Source organism: Physella acuta, unplaced genomic scaffold (genome assembly GCF_028476545.2).
Source record: "Physella acuta isolate Inbredline_101_S28 unplaced genomic scaffold, ASM2847654v3 ptg002000l, whole genome shotgun sequence".
Taxonomy (NCBI): domain Eukaryota; kingdom Metazoa; phylum Mollusca; class Gastropoda; family Physidae; genus Physella; species Physella acuta.
The window spans coordinates 55,048-73,396 of record NW_026733505.1 but is presented as its reverse complement, the minus strand read 5'-3'; positions in this window follow the sequence as shown (position 1 = coordinate 73,396).

The following is an 18,349-nucleotide window of genomic DNA, read 5'->3' as shown; positions in this document are numbered from 1 at the left end:
TATATATATATATATATATATATATATATATATATATCACGAAAATACAATCATAGAATACTCATTTCGGGATTGTTCGAGTTTTTTTTAAAAAATAATTAGAAAGTTAGTTTTTATTAAAAAGTAAAAGGCGGTCGAAATAATATAAAGCATGAAAGCTGTGTATGTGTAATGGTTTCTCGCCCTATGTTTATTTTTGTGTTTTTTATTTATATTATTAGTTTTAGATACATTTCTTTTTTATGTTTTGACATTCTTTATTATGTATTTTTTTTAAATAATAATTAAGAGAAGTTCTTGCTTTTTAATTTGTTTAGTGCAAATCTATTAAAAGGTGCTTAATAGTACATGTATTTGACTATTTTAAAAAGGGAAATAAGTCATGGAAGTGGTTTGAACGTTTGCGTATCATTCACTCGATGGATTTATTTTCAAAAGAATTTTGCTGACAACAGCGTGTTTGATTGTAGAAGAAAGAGGACTTGAGATGTTGTCTGTACAATAAAGATAATCCAACCGCAGCTGCAGTATTCTTTTGACAAAACATCCATCAAGTCAAAATGCAAGATTATTTTTTTTTAACTGTAAAAACATTGATTATGGTCGGCTGCGGGCCCCTAAACGTCCCCCCCCCCGCAAAGCGGGGTCTGGCGGCACTGTAGTTCCGCCCCTGATGGGAAAACACCCAGACACCTCTGTCTTTCAGTGCGGATACTGCCTAACAAATGACGATATAGAACAACTCATCAAGGTCCAGCACCCTGACAATGCCCATTGTTACAATGATATCTTCTACATTCTTAAACCAGACACATCAATCTTACATTCACGCTTAACATAAATGACCAGGTCGACTTATGATAATTATAGGGCATGTGTAAAGTAGTGATGCAAGTTGTAAAAATATCTTCTGGGAATGGGTTGGGGGGAGTAATCCATTTATGGAACCTGTTTGTTCCCCATTTCCCCTCCCTAACGTCATACATTGTTACGAAAAGCCAACCCTGCTCAACCCCCTTTTTAATACAACGTCAGACTTAAAAAAAAACAACACCCTTATCATTGCTGGTTTACGTAATCCCCTGCTAGCATTATTTTATGATCTTTGTATTATGTCGTTATTGTTTTCTGTTGATTTCTGTAGAAGTGTTTCTGTTCTTGTTTTTTTTTTTTTTTTTGTTGGTGCGTAGGCCCTATATGTTGATGATCGTGTATTCTGATGAGTTGTCTTTAATTGTGGCACTTGTAAATCTGCCCTGTGTGTCTGTTTTCATGTTTTCTAGTTTGTATTTGCTGTTTGTGCAAAGTATGCTGGTTCCCCTAATGTGCTGCCCTGTACTATGTATTGATTGTTTAATCCCCAGTTAGTTGCAAAATGTCTGTGCTTGTTCTAATATGTTAAACTTTGTCTCTTGTAATACCAAGATGTCGATATTAAATGTATGAATGAAATGAATGAGAGCCTGGGTTTTACCGCCGGTTCCCCTAATGTTTAAAGTTACTAATGTGTGTAGACCCATGGTTGGTTCTGATCATTTTATTTGATGTAGTTGTTGATCTTGCTGTATATCGAGTCCTTCAAATTGTTCATTGTCACTTTCCATCTCATTTTCATTATCATATCCGTTGAACGGTCTGTTGTGTTGAAAATATCCAGTTCTTATGTTGGGAGGGGAACATCCATTATTGCAGAATGTAAGCTGTCCTTGCTGTCAGCGTCGTACTCTAGCCTTACTAGCTCTTCCCTGTCGCTGTCTGGGAGTTCTCTATCCTCTGGTGATTTAACTTTTTCTATTGTGGCCTTCAGTTGCCTAGCTTGATCTCTTTCTTCTTTTGACTAGGTCGCTGTAAGATGGTTGGGAAAGTGGTGTATCATTACATATCGAAGGATATTCTTCACCATCCACCATTTGTATGGACCACATTTGTTTACTTCCTATGTCTCTTGGTGTACTCCTCTCTTCCTTGTCACCAACACCATCTTCTCTTTTCCTCTTCAGACGCTGTTATCTTCGTGCCGTGCTAGCGCTGATCTCCTTGCTCTTTCTTTCTCTAAGTTCAGTGATGCCGTCTTCGTCCCTTCTTTCCAAACTTCTCTTGTCGTTTTGTAGTCGTTGTCTTTGAGCTGCCTTTTCTTGTTCTCCCCAAGGCTGTATTACATTATACCTCCCGTCTTTCTTTTGGATCCCGTCCATGAACCGAGCGTAGAGTTGGTTACACATGGTGGGATAGTGCCTATCTGTTTTACAGTTGGGGCACAACATCCTCCTTTCAGAGAGGTGGATTACTGCCACCTGTGCCGCCCCTTCAGCGTCTTTAAACCTTATAAAGTGTGGTATTTTTTCTTTGTCCAGTTTGGGCTTAAATATGAATTTATAGTTGTTTCCTCGGTCCTCAGTCTTGATGTTTGGGGTGGTCCCCTGTTCACATAGGCCCTGAAGGGCAGCTTCCAGTTCAGCCTTACTGATGTGAGGGGGAACGCATCTCAGTGTACCTTTAACACAGTTCTTTTTGTCGACGTGAGTGACGCTCACTCTAATTAGCCTCTGCGTCCTTTCATTGGCCAATGTCTTGGGCTCGTAAAATTCGGTTAACATAAGACTTTCATAAATTTTCCTAGAACTCAGAGTGGCGTACCAGACATTTACCTCTCCATAATTATATACTCTTTTGAATTCGGTCTCCTGGCAGCCTATTATTTTGGAAAATTGAGTTAGAAACTCGGCATTTGTAATTGTGGTCAGCCATCGGCCTTGAAGGATTGTAATTTCTACCGTATTGGGTTCATGGAAGAAGGCTTTGAATCCCGGTTTGCATACGTCAAAGAATAAGCCATCTTCATCCATTCTTTGTTTTTGTGTTTTGGCCCCACCAGGACCAAAATACACTCAACAAGTTTCAATTGTTTTTATTTAGTATGAAAATTTACTTACAAATGAAGTCCACAGCAGAAATAAAAACACGCAGACTAAATTAAGATAACAAGGGTATCTCGATTCAATCAATGTCATTAAAATCCAAATTTTGATAATAAGAAAACACAAAATTGTCACAAATAACACATTAAAAATGGAAATATACGGAGCACTATTTTCAAACACATGCCGCGGCGGCCATTTTTATAGATATAAGGTATCGCATAAATATTGAGATCAGTATAATCCAGAATGAACTCTTAATACTGAGTAATGTGCATAATTACTAATGTACATATTATTTAAGAGATATTCCCATTGTTTTCTTTTTATTCAAACATACACATATTTTATTTTTTAATGGTATAAAGCATACATAAATTCGTACAACATTACTTTTGAAAGTAAAAATATTAATTTATCCCAGGCATTGTTTTCATAGTTTTAAATAGGAATTATTTTTTTTCAGTACATGTTAATACGTCTTTTTGTAACTTAAGGTAACGTCCCTTGGAATTACTTTAATGTATACATGGGAAGTAACTAGCACAATGCTAAAATGTTTTTCACACCCCCAATTTAAAACACAAACTTAAAATCAAAACATTTTATGTAGGTTTACAAGCACAGGGTAACATTGTTACATTGTGTATGGGATAAGAAATACAGAATGTATGGCAAAATGGCTTTGGAAAGTTGTGAGTTTATTGCAATACAATGACATTAAAAGCTAAATGGGTGTTCTTGGCAGTTTTAGGGGAAACATTGTGACATAGGCGTAGCAACCCTTCCCGGCACCCGGGGACACACTTTCGATTTGCACCCCCACTCGAACTTTTGATTTGCACCCCATTCAAACTTTCGATTTGCACCCTTGCACCCCCCCCCCCTTCGAACTTATCATTTGCACCCCCCCTCAAACTTTCAATTTGTTTTTCCAACCCATTTTGGCGCCCCCCCCCCCCCCATATGCCCCCCCCCCCCCTCGCTACGCCTCTGCATTGTTACACTGTGTGTTAAAATGTGCCAGTCACATCCAAACTTGATTTATCAAAATTATATGTGTTTCCCTATAGGGGTGGCGGGTCTAATATAAGTGCTCAAATACAACTTTGTTTAAAGATCGTTTTCTTTTAGGCCACCTTTCCAAAGGAAGATAGAATGAATGTAAGCTACTTTTCAAACGGACCCTTGTCAGACCTACATGGATAATTGCAAAGACATAAGGTAAGGATCAAAATCATGGTCTATATTACGTTGTTAATGAATCTATACATTTTGAATGTATTATTTATACAAAAGAAACAAAAATGTGTAGTTTAAAGAGGATAAGAAATTAAAAAAAAACTAATTTATTTTATTTTTATTTTTCAATCGCCAACGTACTTTATCGACTCACAATTTAAAAGTAAATACAATTAAAATGACTAGATGTATATTTAATCTCTAATGTCGCAATATATACTCGGGGCTCCCACTGTGATGCATTTATCCAATAACTCATACTATAATGTATACAATACAGAGATTATGGCTTGATCTAGTAACCAAATGCTTGGCTCAAAATTAAAACATTGTTTGAATCTAAACATGTGTTTTCCATGTCAAGTCTAGTACAAGAAAGCTAAATATTAGATTTGGACTTAAAGATGTTTATTGTCTTGTAAGTAGTTAAAACACTGTTTGCATCTAAACGAAGTTGGACACATGAAAGATAAATGTTAGACTTAGAGTTAAAGAGGTCAATAGTCCTGTACGTCATGTTAGTAGTAAAGCTTAATATTGTGGCAAAACATAGCCAGCTCGTGTATTGTAGCAAAAGAGGTAGAACTGGTACAGCTTCTCTGATTGATCGACTTATATGTATTCTAGTTACTGATTGGTTAATGAAGATAAACTCTGAACCAAACACTTGGGTTCAACACATATCCCCCTGACTTTGTCTCAAGTAAAACTTTAAAGATAGTTATAATTGTTATACAGTATAAAGACTACTTAATTAATTACTTAATTAGGTAATATAAATGGGATGTCGAATGGTAGTGTTTGTGACTTCTAACTTGAAAGTCTCATGTTCGAATCGGGATTCAAGTCTATAGATTGTCCCTGAGTCCACCCAGCTCAAATGAGTACCTGATGCAAGTTAATGAAAGTTGCGCGTAGAAATAAATATTACTATAAAAAATATATATTGAAACGACAACCTACTCACAATTAGCTAGACATTAATATATATATATATATATATATATATATATATATATATATATATATAGTTATATATATATTTAAAGAGAGAGAGAGAGAGAGAGAGAAAGAGAGAGGGGTAGAGACTATAAGAGCCTATTTTTTTTCATTTGGTGTGTGGGGGAGACACCCTGAGATGCCGCACCCGACTTAGCGACGCCACTGCGAATAAATAGGCACTAAATAATTAGGGATTTTACATGTTCTACTCGGGATTTAAGTCCGTAGATTGTCCATGAGTCTACCCAGCTGTTATGAGTACCTGAATCAAATTACGGAAAGTCGCGCGTAGAAATAAAAAGAACACACATTTAAAATGTTGAAATTCGATATCATGTTTTAAGTTAGGGAAAATTTAAATATATTTATACATTTTTAAAATGACTTTATAATTTCAAAGAACACAATAATGTGATCGATGGTTTAAGTACTGATATAGCGCCACAATATATGGTTATACAATGAGCACAATAAGCTTATCACACATAACAGTAGGCTGAAATTGTTCGATCTTTCACAATACATGACAATGGCAAATATGTGTATTGGATTTTATCTCAAGGCTTGTTTACTAAGAAAAGTAGTATGAAACCAGCAGTTAAGAACTTGTGAGGAGGGAAGGGGAGATGGTGGAGATCTTGCAAGTGTAAGAGTCTTGCTACACCTATTACCTGTTATTATGTATTTAGGTTTCTACGGGTAGTATATTCGTATTAAGGCAATATTATTTAGGACATATTATACGGTTTTCTAAAGTATATATTATGTGTTTGTATTTTTACTTTAATATATTTAGTTGTTTAAATTTAAATAGTCATTACTGTTAGACGCTTTGTTTACTTTTAATGGAGGTTGTTACCCATTGAAAAATGATGTGAGTCAAAGAGAAATAATTAGGAATAAAACATGTTCTACATTTTAGATTAAAATTGAATTTCAATTAAAATTAAAATAATGACTGGTTAATTGTATGTATGTATTGTATGTATGGTGAAACATACTTGTATCTTAACTTAGTTTAGACTATGACGTGTCTAACGAGTGGCTTATTTCTGTGTAACCTGCCATCTGTATAAAAAAAAATATGTTATTTCTCTTGCAACAAATGTAGCTAATAATATGCTGGGTAGTGTGGGGTGGGGTAGTGATAGTGCGGGTGGGGGTGGGGCAGAGAGCTAAAGACGTGGACCGCGTGATGTGTAGTAAACAAAACTAAAACAACAAAGACTGTATCACATACAGGTGATTGGAAAGTACACAGCAGATTAGATTTTTTTTTTTTATCTTTAGAAAATCATATTTATTTCATGATAACTGAAACAGCAGAATAATATACAGTTAACATTTTAATACATGGTAAAGTGTAATACTATTTTTATATACAAAAAAATACATTTTTTAATTAAAAAGAGAACAATGTTATAAAAAAAGAGTTTAACGTGGTCGTTGTGTACTTATCATGATGTAGTGGACGCTGACTTGAGTATATTTTTCCTATATCAAAGAGAAAAGATGTCTAAAAGAGCGTGCAATTGTAGATCCGAAGTTAAATTTAATAACAATACACACAAAACATTCATTGTGTATGTAAGAAAATGTACTTGTATTGTGTATGTTTTAATTAGTAAATACTTGAGTATATGATCATCTTAAAGTACATCACATATTTCAACGTTTATTCTGTTAGTTTACAAAGCGTCTTTCTTATAGACTTGTAAAATATTGTTTTGCTAAAACTTGTTTCCCTTGGCTATTGGTGTTTCTGTTTTCATATAAGTCTGTGGTTGTGTGACTTTGGTATGAGGGACGTCTGGTGTGGTGACTTAAATCATTTACCAAGGATAAGATGAGGCGCATGTTTTTGTTAACCAATAATTAATATTCAATAAACACAGTGAGTGTTAAGTAGCGTGATAATTATAATTGTGTTAGCCTGTAAAATGTGACTTATTTTCTATTCATTGAAAGAAAAAGTGCTTAGAGTTTGACCGGCTAGAAATCGTGTATTACCTCAGAGTGTAATTGTGTTTATTCACTCTATATGTAACAGTCGGGTCCAAACTTGATTCATCAACTACTAGTTTTGATTTTTTTGGAAAAAAAATTGAGCCCATAATAAAGAAAAGCACAATGTTCAATCTCCACTTATCTACGTGACTCTAAGTCATCTGCTTCCTACCAAACTTTTTAATTTGACATTGTTCTAACAACAAGTTGATGCATGTGGCCAGTATAATCTTGTTCTTTGTCAATTTTGAAATATGATTCTGTCCTAACAGTATATAATTAGTGCATACATTTTCCTTGCAGACGCTATGTCCGATTCTGCCAATGAAATTAGCTGTTTACATCATGTGGCTTGTGCATAGTAGATCAAAATGGCGGCGTGTAAACGTCTTTTTGACGATTATGGTTCTGATGGAAATATATTGACTTAATTGCCAGATCCTGAATCGTAAGTATATCTATGTTTTATAAGTTGTCTTAACTGTGTTATTGCACACATATTTAGTTCAAATGTTTGTTCGTTACAAAATCTCAATTGATAATAGGCCTATTATAATTTAGGCCTATACTAAATGTACTGTTTAGTACAGTAAGTAGGGTATACTTTGTATAGTATATCGTCAAAATCATAATGAAGAGGTGTTCCAATATATGAATGATGAAAACAATGTCTTTGTTACAGATCAAAATCTGAAGTAGCATATTGTTAGTACCATAATAGTCTTAAAATCATTAAAATAAGTTGAGTTTATACCTAGTTTTCAGTTTAGTATTCGTGTGTTTGAGTGGTTGGGGAGAGAAGTACTTATGTTTTTACACTTTGTACTGATGTAGCCTATCTTTATTTCTATCCACAGAGAAGTGCGAAAGCGAACAATAAAAACAACATAGACCTGGAAATGATGTGTCAATGATATGGATATCTGCCCTGCCTGTATTCAAGTTGCCTAGCAGCATTATGAGAAAAGAAACAGTGTTTATGTATATTCTCAATATTTAATTACAAGATTGTTTGTTTTTGCATAAGAAATTGTCTAGGCCTATATTGTGTTCAATTAATAAATTATTTTTTAAGCTAATTACTGAGTGTTGCATTTATTGTATTAATACTTTGATTTTAGTTGTATCACAAGGCAGGGGGCGTGGTGTGATCCGCACGTGACCCCATTTAGAGGGCGACACCAATATTAAAATCACTAAAATTTACAGTGAATATAATTCTTTACCCAGTTAACCTTAAAACAAAATTGTTGGGGAGAGGGCAGACACCAAACCAAAAATGTAAAATTGTAGGAGGGCCGAGGGTGACACCCTCGGTTACCACACCGAGTTTCACCCGAACTAGTTTCGCCACTGACTAAATCAAATTATGTTAATGTATGCAGACAACCATAAGTTACAGACTAAACTTAACATTTTAATGCATAGGCCCACTTATAAAGAACAGTAAAAACAATGCATGTCATGCAATGTTCTGTATTATATAAATTTTGCCAAGGAGGTGATAAAAAGTGAAAATTAACGAGTAAGGACAGTCTGATTTACAAGAAGAATGTATTACTTATACAAAAATACATTATTACTCATACAAAAGTACATTACACTTCTGGAAAAGCTATTGAAACTGGCTGTATAGTTCTTAGTTCTATCTCAAAAGTGAAAAAATAATTATTTCGGGCTGCTATTGCTACGTAAAGTCATAAAAATAGCTTTAATGTTCATTGTTTAATGCGCTTTAACATTTTATAAAAAAATAAATGAGTTAAAATATTTTTCAATGGTAAATCAGACCCAGTGAAACTTCAGATGCGTTTTTCTCAAAACTACATTTTGGTAGATAGAACAAGATGATACTGGGGGACGATATATTGCTTCACGTTAAAAGAAATTCAAATTGAAATGACTAGATGTATAGGCCCCTATTTAAATCTCTAATTTTGCACGACACTGTTGGGTCTCCCACTCCTTCTTCTTCTTCTTCTTCGTTCTTAATTATTAGTGTTGAAGGGGATCGAGATTTATCTGCCAGTGGGTTTGAACTCGAGACTTTGTTCGAATGTATCAAAACATGAGCTTTTTGCCGACTCGACCACGCCTCCAACACAATTAAGCGTTACGTGTCAACTGGTTATGCGCCATTGAGGCCATTAACTCCGATTTCAGCCTGCTTTTCTTTTTGGATTTGCTTCCATAGCTTTTGTCCAACCAACTACAAGGAAGCAGTTGTTTAATTTTGGAGTTGTCTCTCCTAGAAGAGTGGCTGTCCCCAGCTAACGAGCCTCATCTGCCCGAGGGTTCGAACTCGTGGCTTTTCGGTTCAGCAACCACGAGCTTTACCGACTCGACCACGCCGACCCCTTGGTCTCCCACTGATATGCATATTTCCAATTGCACATATAATGTAACCATACAGATATTATGGCTTGATCTAGTAACCAAGAGCTAAGCTCAAAATTAAAACATTGTTTGAATCTAAACATGTGTTTTCCACGTAAAGTCTTTTATCCTGAAAGTCTCAAGTTCGAATCGGAATTCAAGTCTGTAGATTGTACTTGAGTCCACGTAGCTCTTATGAGTACCGGTTAAGTTAAGGAAAGTTGCGCGTTGACATACATATAACTATTGAACAGCAATAAAATATGTTGACACGCCATCGTATTCACAATTAAAGAAACATTAAAATATGTGTATACATATTTATTGTCTAATTAATATCAGTAACTTACATAATGTAGTTTATATCTAAAATTATTTTTATATGATAAAGCTGAAGAATAGTTTGTTTACACAATGACGATCAGTGGACTTTTTACCACAGATTAATCCGAATAGAAAATCCAAAGCAGCAATATTTTATAATACAATTTAAAAAAAAAAAAAAATTATTTTTATTTTATTTTTATTTTTTATTTTTCATATGCTTTATTTTAATTACTCCCTGACAATAGGGACCAGCTGAAATGAATGTTGTATTTTAATTACTGACAATGGGGAACAGCCATATGAAACCAAAGGCAAAAAGTATTCAAACTGCTGTTTTTGTACTTATAGCTAGCTCCACATGCACACAACTTAAACAATTCTCTTTTAATTAGTTTTTCTGTACCTTATTATGACTGAATTAACTTCAGGTTAGGTTTGACTTGAAAGAAAAGAAGTGACAGTAATAATAATGTTACCAAATATTTACAAAGAAGGAAAATCTTCAACAGTCAATGGCCATCAACCTGAAGTATTTTGAAATGTCTGCACAAATATTTAAAAGTATTTGTAAATACTGGTAAAAATGAAGAATGTACATAGAAATTATTGTTGAAAATTGTGTGCAACTTAAACCTACATAAAATATTTTCTTGACAAAAGCATAAGATGAAATTTAAGGACATTTTCATATACAAGTAAATTATACACAAGCATAACAAGCCCCCCTCCCCCACGTAGAGATCTATGCGTCAAGTGTCTACAGGCGCAATTTCTTCTTCTGTACTTGGTTTACTCTGCTGTAGGACTGTGAATTTCTTTGGTGCAACATACGATCCCATCCCTGCAGCCCTGTCTGCCTCCTCCTGCGTGTAGGGTTCTGTTTCAAGTGCCTTCAACCTTCTTTTGTGGGGCTTGCTTTTAAAGTGGTCTGTCAGGGATTTCCCGGATTTGTCATTTATAAAATATTTCGCACAGGTCAAACAATAAAACTGTGCAGCCCCTGGTTTGTCCAGGTCAACGTCCTGCTTTAACAAAGAGTCTGGACTTTTCATATCATTGTGGATCTGATCTAAATCACGAGTTCGTCTCTTTGTTCTATATTTCTCTTTTAGTGGTTTGTCTCCCTTATGCATCTTTTTCTGCGTTACCTTCCCATATTTTAATCTGTTTCGTAGTCTAATAATACAAATTTAAAAATAATTATCAGAAATACTTTTAGACATGGGACACAGAGCGATTATAAATCTGAATTATCAAATGTCTATAAGTTGCGCACTTATTATAGCTATTGCATTAAAAAAATTGCAAAATGGATAAAACAAATTAACATTTTTAACTGACATAAAAATATTTCCAATTTTCAGTATTGAATTTTATTTATAGAACAAATAACACAAGACCATTTACATTTATTGTTCAAGTGTCCCACTAAGCATAAATTGTTAACAAGTATTTATTTGTATAGGTTGCATCCCTTGAAGACTATGACTTAATATAATGGGAAGTAACTCGGCAAAATTAATGGTCGACCTATTCCAGTGCTCGTGGTGTATGTTAACTCCTTGGCTCGTTAAAGTCTTTTTGTTCTATATTTCTCTTTTAGTGGTTTGTCTCCCTTATGCATCTTTTTTCTGCGGTACCTTCACATGTTTTGTTTTATCTGTTTCGTAGTCTAATAATACAAACTTAAAAATAATTATCAGAAATACCTGCAGATTAGAGACGTTGAGCGATGATTATTCTGAATTATCAAATATCTATAATTTGCGCACTTATTATTGCTATTGCGTTCAAAAAAATGCAAAATGGATAAAACAAATTAACATTTTTAACTGACATAAAAGTATTTCCAATTTTCAGTAATGGATTTTATTTATAGAACAAATAACACGATTCCATTTACATTTATAGTTCAAGTGTCCCACTAAGCATAAACTTTTAACAATTATTTATTTGTATAGGTTGCATCCCTTGAATTGTATGACTTAATATAATGGGAAGTAACTCGGCAAAATTAATGGTCGACCTGTTCCAGTGCTCGTGGTGTATGTTAACTCCTTGGCTCGTTAAAGTAGACAAAAAATAGACATGGTGCTAAGATACTTCGAACTAAGATACTTCCGAGGTCGTCGCATCCGTGTCGTTAATGAAACTACAGAACTGCATTATTTACATTTAGGGCATTGAGTCAAATAAGACGATATGAACATTTGAGTGATCGAGTTGATATTTGAGTATAGGTCTTCAAGATTATCATGAGTTGAAAGTATATCGTTTTATCGGACCTAAAGAAGACCGACATCAGAGCAGAATCAAGAACAGATACTACACTTTGTTATTATCCAAAAGACCGAGAAGCGAATAAACACATAGTGTAACGAAAAGTAAAATATCATCAGGATGATAGATAGATTTTTTTCATTCTTGCAGGATTTATTTTTTTCATTTACATAATTAAAAAATTAATAAACCGGGAGCTCTCCCCTAATCTTTCTCGAATATTCTTATATAACACTGCGGTGGATGGCACCTCGATATAGAGACATGATTTTTAATCCATTTTAATTACTTAAACTTTTTAAAATATAATCCCGTAGAAAAAAATTGCGCAAAAAAATATGTGTATAATAGTGCGGAATATAATTAGTAATTTATAAACTGACATGCGTTTTTTGAGAAATCAGAAATAGTGTTAATTACTATTTCTGGTCAACGGGATTTACATAAATTTTGTCAAAAGGCAGATAATTAGATCGTTTACCTACATGTGAAATTCATTTATCTATCTGAAACTGTACTCAAGTTATAGGCCTTTGAAAAATGTATATATCAACATAATGTTCGTGGAATGAGAGGTAAGGTGTAGCACAGCATTGTAAAAAACTGGGGAAATCTTAAAGCTTTACGTAACAATATCACATGTGTGTTGAATGGGGAATTTAGGGTAAATGTTATAACATTGTATATGGAATGGAGTATCCTAGACAGCATTATCACGAAGATCATCTAAAATGGTTAAGACATCTTTATCACATTTTATGTAGAAGGAGATCAGAGGGCTGTTTTATCAATTCTTAGTTTGATTTTTTTTTTATAAAACGTTGTCATAGTGTGTGTGCACAATGGAGCTTATAGGGCAACACAGTATCGGCCTAAACAGTTAAGAAAAAAAAAGTAATAACGACTTAAGCATAGTTTAGATCACAGGAAGACAGACGTTAGACTATTCCCCTCCAACCCTGTTAAGATTTCTGTGAGAGACCTTGACCTTTCCAAACATTATTGTGGGCGTTCCACAACCAAATTCCTTGGTGACAGACAATATGGATATACTAGACAATATTTTTTCTTCAAAACATTCAAAAGCGCAATGGCTAAACCAATAGCTTTACACAGATTCTGAAATTGGATTGACAGTTGTAACAAATATTCCGATGATATAAAATAAAAAGACAAACAAAAAATGTCCTGTCATATAATTTTAACATCAGAAGAGATAAGATATATCACTATATTTGTAATTTTCCTGGTGATTCAAATGTTGGAAGTGATGTGTTTCTTTTTAATCAGCACTTTTTTTGTTTCGTACTACTTTTAAAGTATATAATGTAATTATCGTTTTTTTTTTAAAAACTAAGTTTAGGGTCTACGTTTCACGGAAAATAATCTATAAATAAATTTAAAAAAAACGCTGTATAAACATCTAATATACTCAAACTTTTTGCGTGTATTAAAGCGTGTAGAAAAGCGTAGTGACATCAAAGGTGTTGTGGCTAAAAAAACACATGTACCAGATCTTCCGTATGTGAGAACTATAGTGTATATTTTGTTGTTTATAACGTGGCCTCTAAGTTTAGGTAGACCTCTGCTAGCGATTAACATCACGTTTTATTAGGACGGTTATAGGCAGGCATGCTCAAACATGTCTCACATGACTGATGTTGCTGTAAAAGGTGGTGCCGTTATAAGTTTAAATTTAGCTTTTATTTTATTGATTTTAAATTTAGCTTTTATTTTATTGATTTTAAATTTAGCTTTTATTTTATTGATTTTAAATTTAGCTTTTATTTTATTGATTTTAAATTTAGCTTTTATTTTATTGATTTTAAATTAAAAAAAATAGATTTACTTTCAATGTGTGCAGGGTAGGGAAGTAAAAATAAACACACTCGTAAACACCTAAAAGTTATGATTATACCGATTCCTCAGCTATCTACAAAATATGTAGTTAGTAAAGTCAATGGGTATTAAGGGGTCGGCGTGGTCGAGTCGGTAAAGCTCATGGTTGCTAAACCGAAAAGTCTCGAGTTCGAACCCTCGGGCAGATGAGGCTCGTTAGCTGGGGACAGCCACTCTTCTAGGAGAGACAACTCCAAAATTAAACAACTGCTGCCTTGTAGTTTGTTCTTGGTTGGACAAAGGCTATGGAAGCAAATCCAAAAAGAAAAGCAGGCTGAAATCGGAGTCAATGGCCTCAATGGCGCATAACCATTTGACACGTAACGCTTAATTGTGTTGGATGCGTGGTCGAGTCGGCAAAAAGTTCAGGGTTGATAAATTCGAACAAAGTCTCGAGTTCAAACCCACTGGCAGATAAATCTCGATCCCCTTCAACGCTAATAATTAAGAACGAAGAAGAAGAAGAAGAATGGGTATTAATTTGAACTAAACTCTAGTCAATGGATCACCTCTAATTGACCATTACTTGAACTGACAAAAAGCATAGTTTGTTATATATTTTGCAACTTTCGCCATGGTGTCACCCCCCTGAATGGCGTCACCCGCCTAAATGGTTTCACCCGGTACGTTTTAAAACTCTCGATCACATGTGTGCTGTAACGAGTAACATATTTATTTAGCCGACACGTATTTTCAGCTTAAGTGGGATGTTTTATTTGATTTGTTAATGAATTGCAAATGTTAGGTTTAAGTTTAATTTGAAATGGTTAATTATAATACTAAGTTAATAATAATTTGCTTAGGTTAAATTGTTGTTTTTTTTACAAATGTGCGTTAAGTATATTTAATACAATGAAAATAAGAAAATAAAACTATTTTGTTTTTTTCATTAATTTTTGGTTGCTAAAACTATTTTTATCGTTCGATATATGTGGACTGTTGTAGATTTGCATTGATAGCTATTTCTTTGACTCTCAGGATTTTAGTTTCGTAAAGTATGAGTTTACTATCTAAAAAAAAAAATATATTATAAGTCGGAAAGGGGAGAGTTGGGTATGAATACATGGAGGAGAGAGGAGAGTGGTATGAACACCTAAAGGGGAGATGAGAGGTAGGGGGTGGGGGTGGGAGAAATTAACGGGCCATATAAATGTATACAATGATGTTAGTTTATTAAATTTGTAAGATATACTTTTCCAGATGTCGGAATGGTGTAACATATTTAAAGTTGGCTTTTGGTCACACATCCACAGACTGCTATGGAAACAAAAACATCAATACCCAAGGTGAAAATTTGCAGCAATGGTTATTACACGTCTTTAAAATAGACGCCTTTGTAAACCAATATTGATATGGTAGTTACATATACAGATAACGACAGTGACAAAACGTAAACATTCATTAATCTGTATAATTACTAATTTACAGATTATTTAAGAGATATTCCCATTGTTTTAATTTTAATTAAAACATACACATATTTTTTATAGTATAAAGCATACATGAATACGTACAATATTACTTTTGGAAGTAAAAATATTAATTTAACCTAGGCCTTGTTTTCATAGTATTTAAATAAGAATTATTTTTTTCAGTACATGTTAATACGTCTTTATGCATCTCTAGGTAACGTCCCTTGGAATGAATTTAGTGTATACATGGGAAGTAACTAGCACAATGCTAAAATGTTTTTCACACATCCAATTTAAAAACACAAGCTTAAAAACAAAACATTCTATGTAGGTTTACAAACACAGGGTAACATTGTTACATTGCTTATGGAAAAAGAAATACAGAATGTAGGGCTAAATGGCTTTGTAAAGTTGTGAGTTTATTGCAATACAATGACATTAAAAGCTAAATAAGTGTTCTTGGCAGTTTTAGGGGAAAAATTGATACATTGCGTGTGTTAGAATGTACCAGTTACGTCCAAACTTGATTTATCAAAATTATATGTGTTTCCCTATACGGGTGGGGGGGGGGGGGTCTAATATAAGTGTCCAAATAAAACTTTGTTTAAAGATCGTTTTCCCAAAGGCCACTTTTCCAAAGGAAGATAGAATGAATGTAAGCTACTTTTTAAATGGGCACTTGTCCGACCTATATGGATAATTGCACACACATAAGGTAAGGATCAAAATCATGGTCTATATTTCGTTGTAAATGAATCTATACAATTTTTAATGAAGTATTTATACAACAGAAACAAACATGTGTGGTTCTTCTTTGGAAAATACAAATGGACACGTTAGGGTAGGACAGTAGGTTAGTTAGGATATGACATGTGGGTAGCTATCATAGAACAATAGCATAGTTAGGGTAGGACAGTAGGTTAGTTAGGATATGACATGTGGGTAGTTATCATAGAACAATAGCATAGTTAGGGTAGGACAGTAGGTTAGTTAGGATATGACATGTGGGTAGCTATCATAAAACAAAAGCATAGTTAGGGTAGGACAGTAGGTTAGTTAGGATATGGCATTTGGGTAGATATCATAGAACAATAGCATAGTTAGGGTAGGGTAGGACAGTAGGTTAGTTAGGATATGACATTTGGGTAGCTATCATAGAACAATAGCATAGTTAGGGTAGGACAGTAGAACAGTAGCACATTTAGGCTAAAACTGTTGGTTAGTTAGGGTATGCCAGTTGCGTAGTTATGATAGGACATTATCTTAGTAGAAAAATATGTAAAACTTCAACTTTGTTAATCAACGTCCATCGCACTTTTTTCTCGAATTTGATTTAATTAAGTTAGATAAGAAAGGGGAAGAATAAATAATGTAATTAAAGTAAAATATACATTGTGTTTTTATAGTCAGCGTTTGTATTAGCTATTGCTTAACGAAGGTGCCTATCGTAAATACTTGTAATAGCTTTTGCTACAACTGTGTCTGTTTCCATAGCAGTCTGTTGTTGTGTGACCTTGGTATGATGTACGTCTGATGTGGTGGTGTTAGCTGTGGTTATTGTTCAGTTGTTATGTTTGGTGTCAAGCTGTGGCGTGATTGCATCCCCTGTTGTTGTTTGCGATGTTAGTTGAGCTGTTGAGATTACCTGTTGAGGTGGGTTGATTTGTGGGATTGTTGCATTTGTTTGTAATGTTTTTTTGTAGATGAGCAGTGTTTGCACTCTTTTTTTTTACGTAGGTTTGCCGGTAAAATATTTATATGTGTAGTTTTGTCTGTAATTAAATGTAATGTAGTATGTAATGCTTAAAGTTTTTTTTTTTATTCTGGATAGATATAATTATGATATTGCATTTTTTTTTTATTTTTTAAATTTTTTTGTTTGCCTTAGACACGTAATTTATAGCGTCAGTTGTGTGTTCGCTTTAGTATTACAGTTTTCATCATCGGCTTGTGAGGACTGATACAGATTTACAATAGTAATATTTCTTTCTTACTTGTAGCCTGCTTTCATTCATTTAAGATGGTTTACTTATACATAGATCTAATACAAACGTCTAAATATAAAGAAAAAATAAAAGCATAAATAAAAAAAAAATCCAACCTGAAACTGAAAATGCAAATGTGTAATGAAATGATGATTCAAGGGTTTATTTTTTTTCTCGGCGTGGTGGGCTGAGGGGACGGGGGTGAAATTTGGGTTTTTAAGTAGAGCTGAAAAAAATGGGATTACCGACAATTAAAATGATACAAATTATAAGCAATCGGAAAAGTTATGTTATTACAATGAGACACATCAAAGCAAACATTCTTCCCTTTCAAACATCTATATTTATACAGTCCTCAAACTGTTTATTATTATTTTTTTTTATTAATTCAATTGTTTTAAACATTTAAATCAGTAATAATAACATATTTGATAGATTTTACACAGCATTAAAGACATGAACAACGGAAATCAATTGCATATATAATAATCAAAGGGAGAACAAAAATGGCATAAATACTAGACTAAAATAAGGCGTGCATACTAGGTTTCTATGTAGGTTTACAAGGATAGATCAACATTGTTACATGCGTATGGAAAAAGAAAAACTTAATGTAGGTCAAAATGGTTTTGTAAAGTTGTGAGTTTATTGCAATACAATAACATTAAAAGCTAAATGGAGAGTTCTAAGAAGCTTCACAGGAAACGTTGTTAGTTTGTATTTCATAATTGAGAGTTTTGAAAATCCCGCAATGTTTTGTATAGATAAGAGTTATTGATGATATCATCATTATAGGAAGTTTAATAAAGAATATAAACATCTAATTAATATCTAGTTAGCTGATGACTTAAATTACCGAGCAGAATAAATATGATGTGTATGTTTTTGTTAACCTAAAATT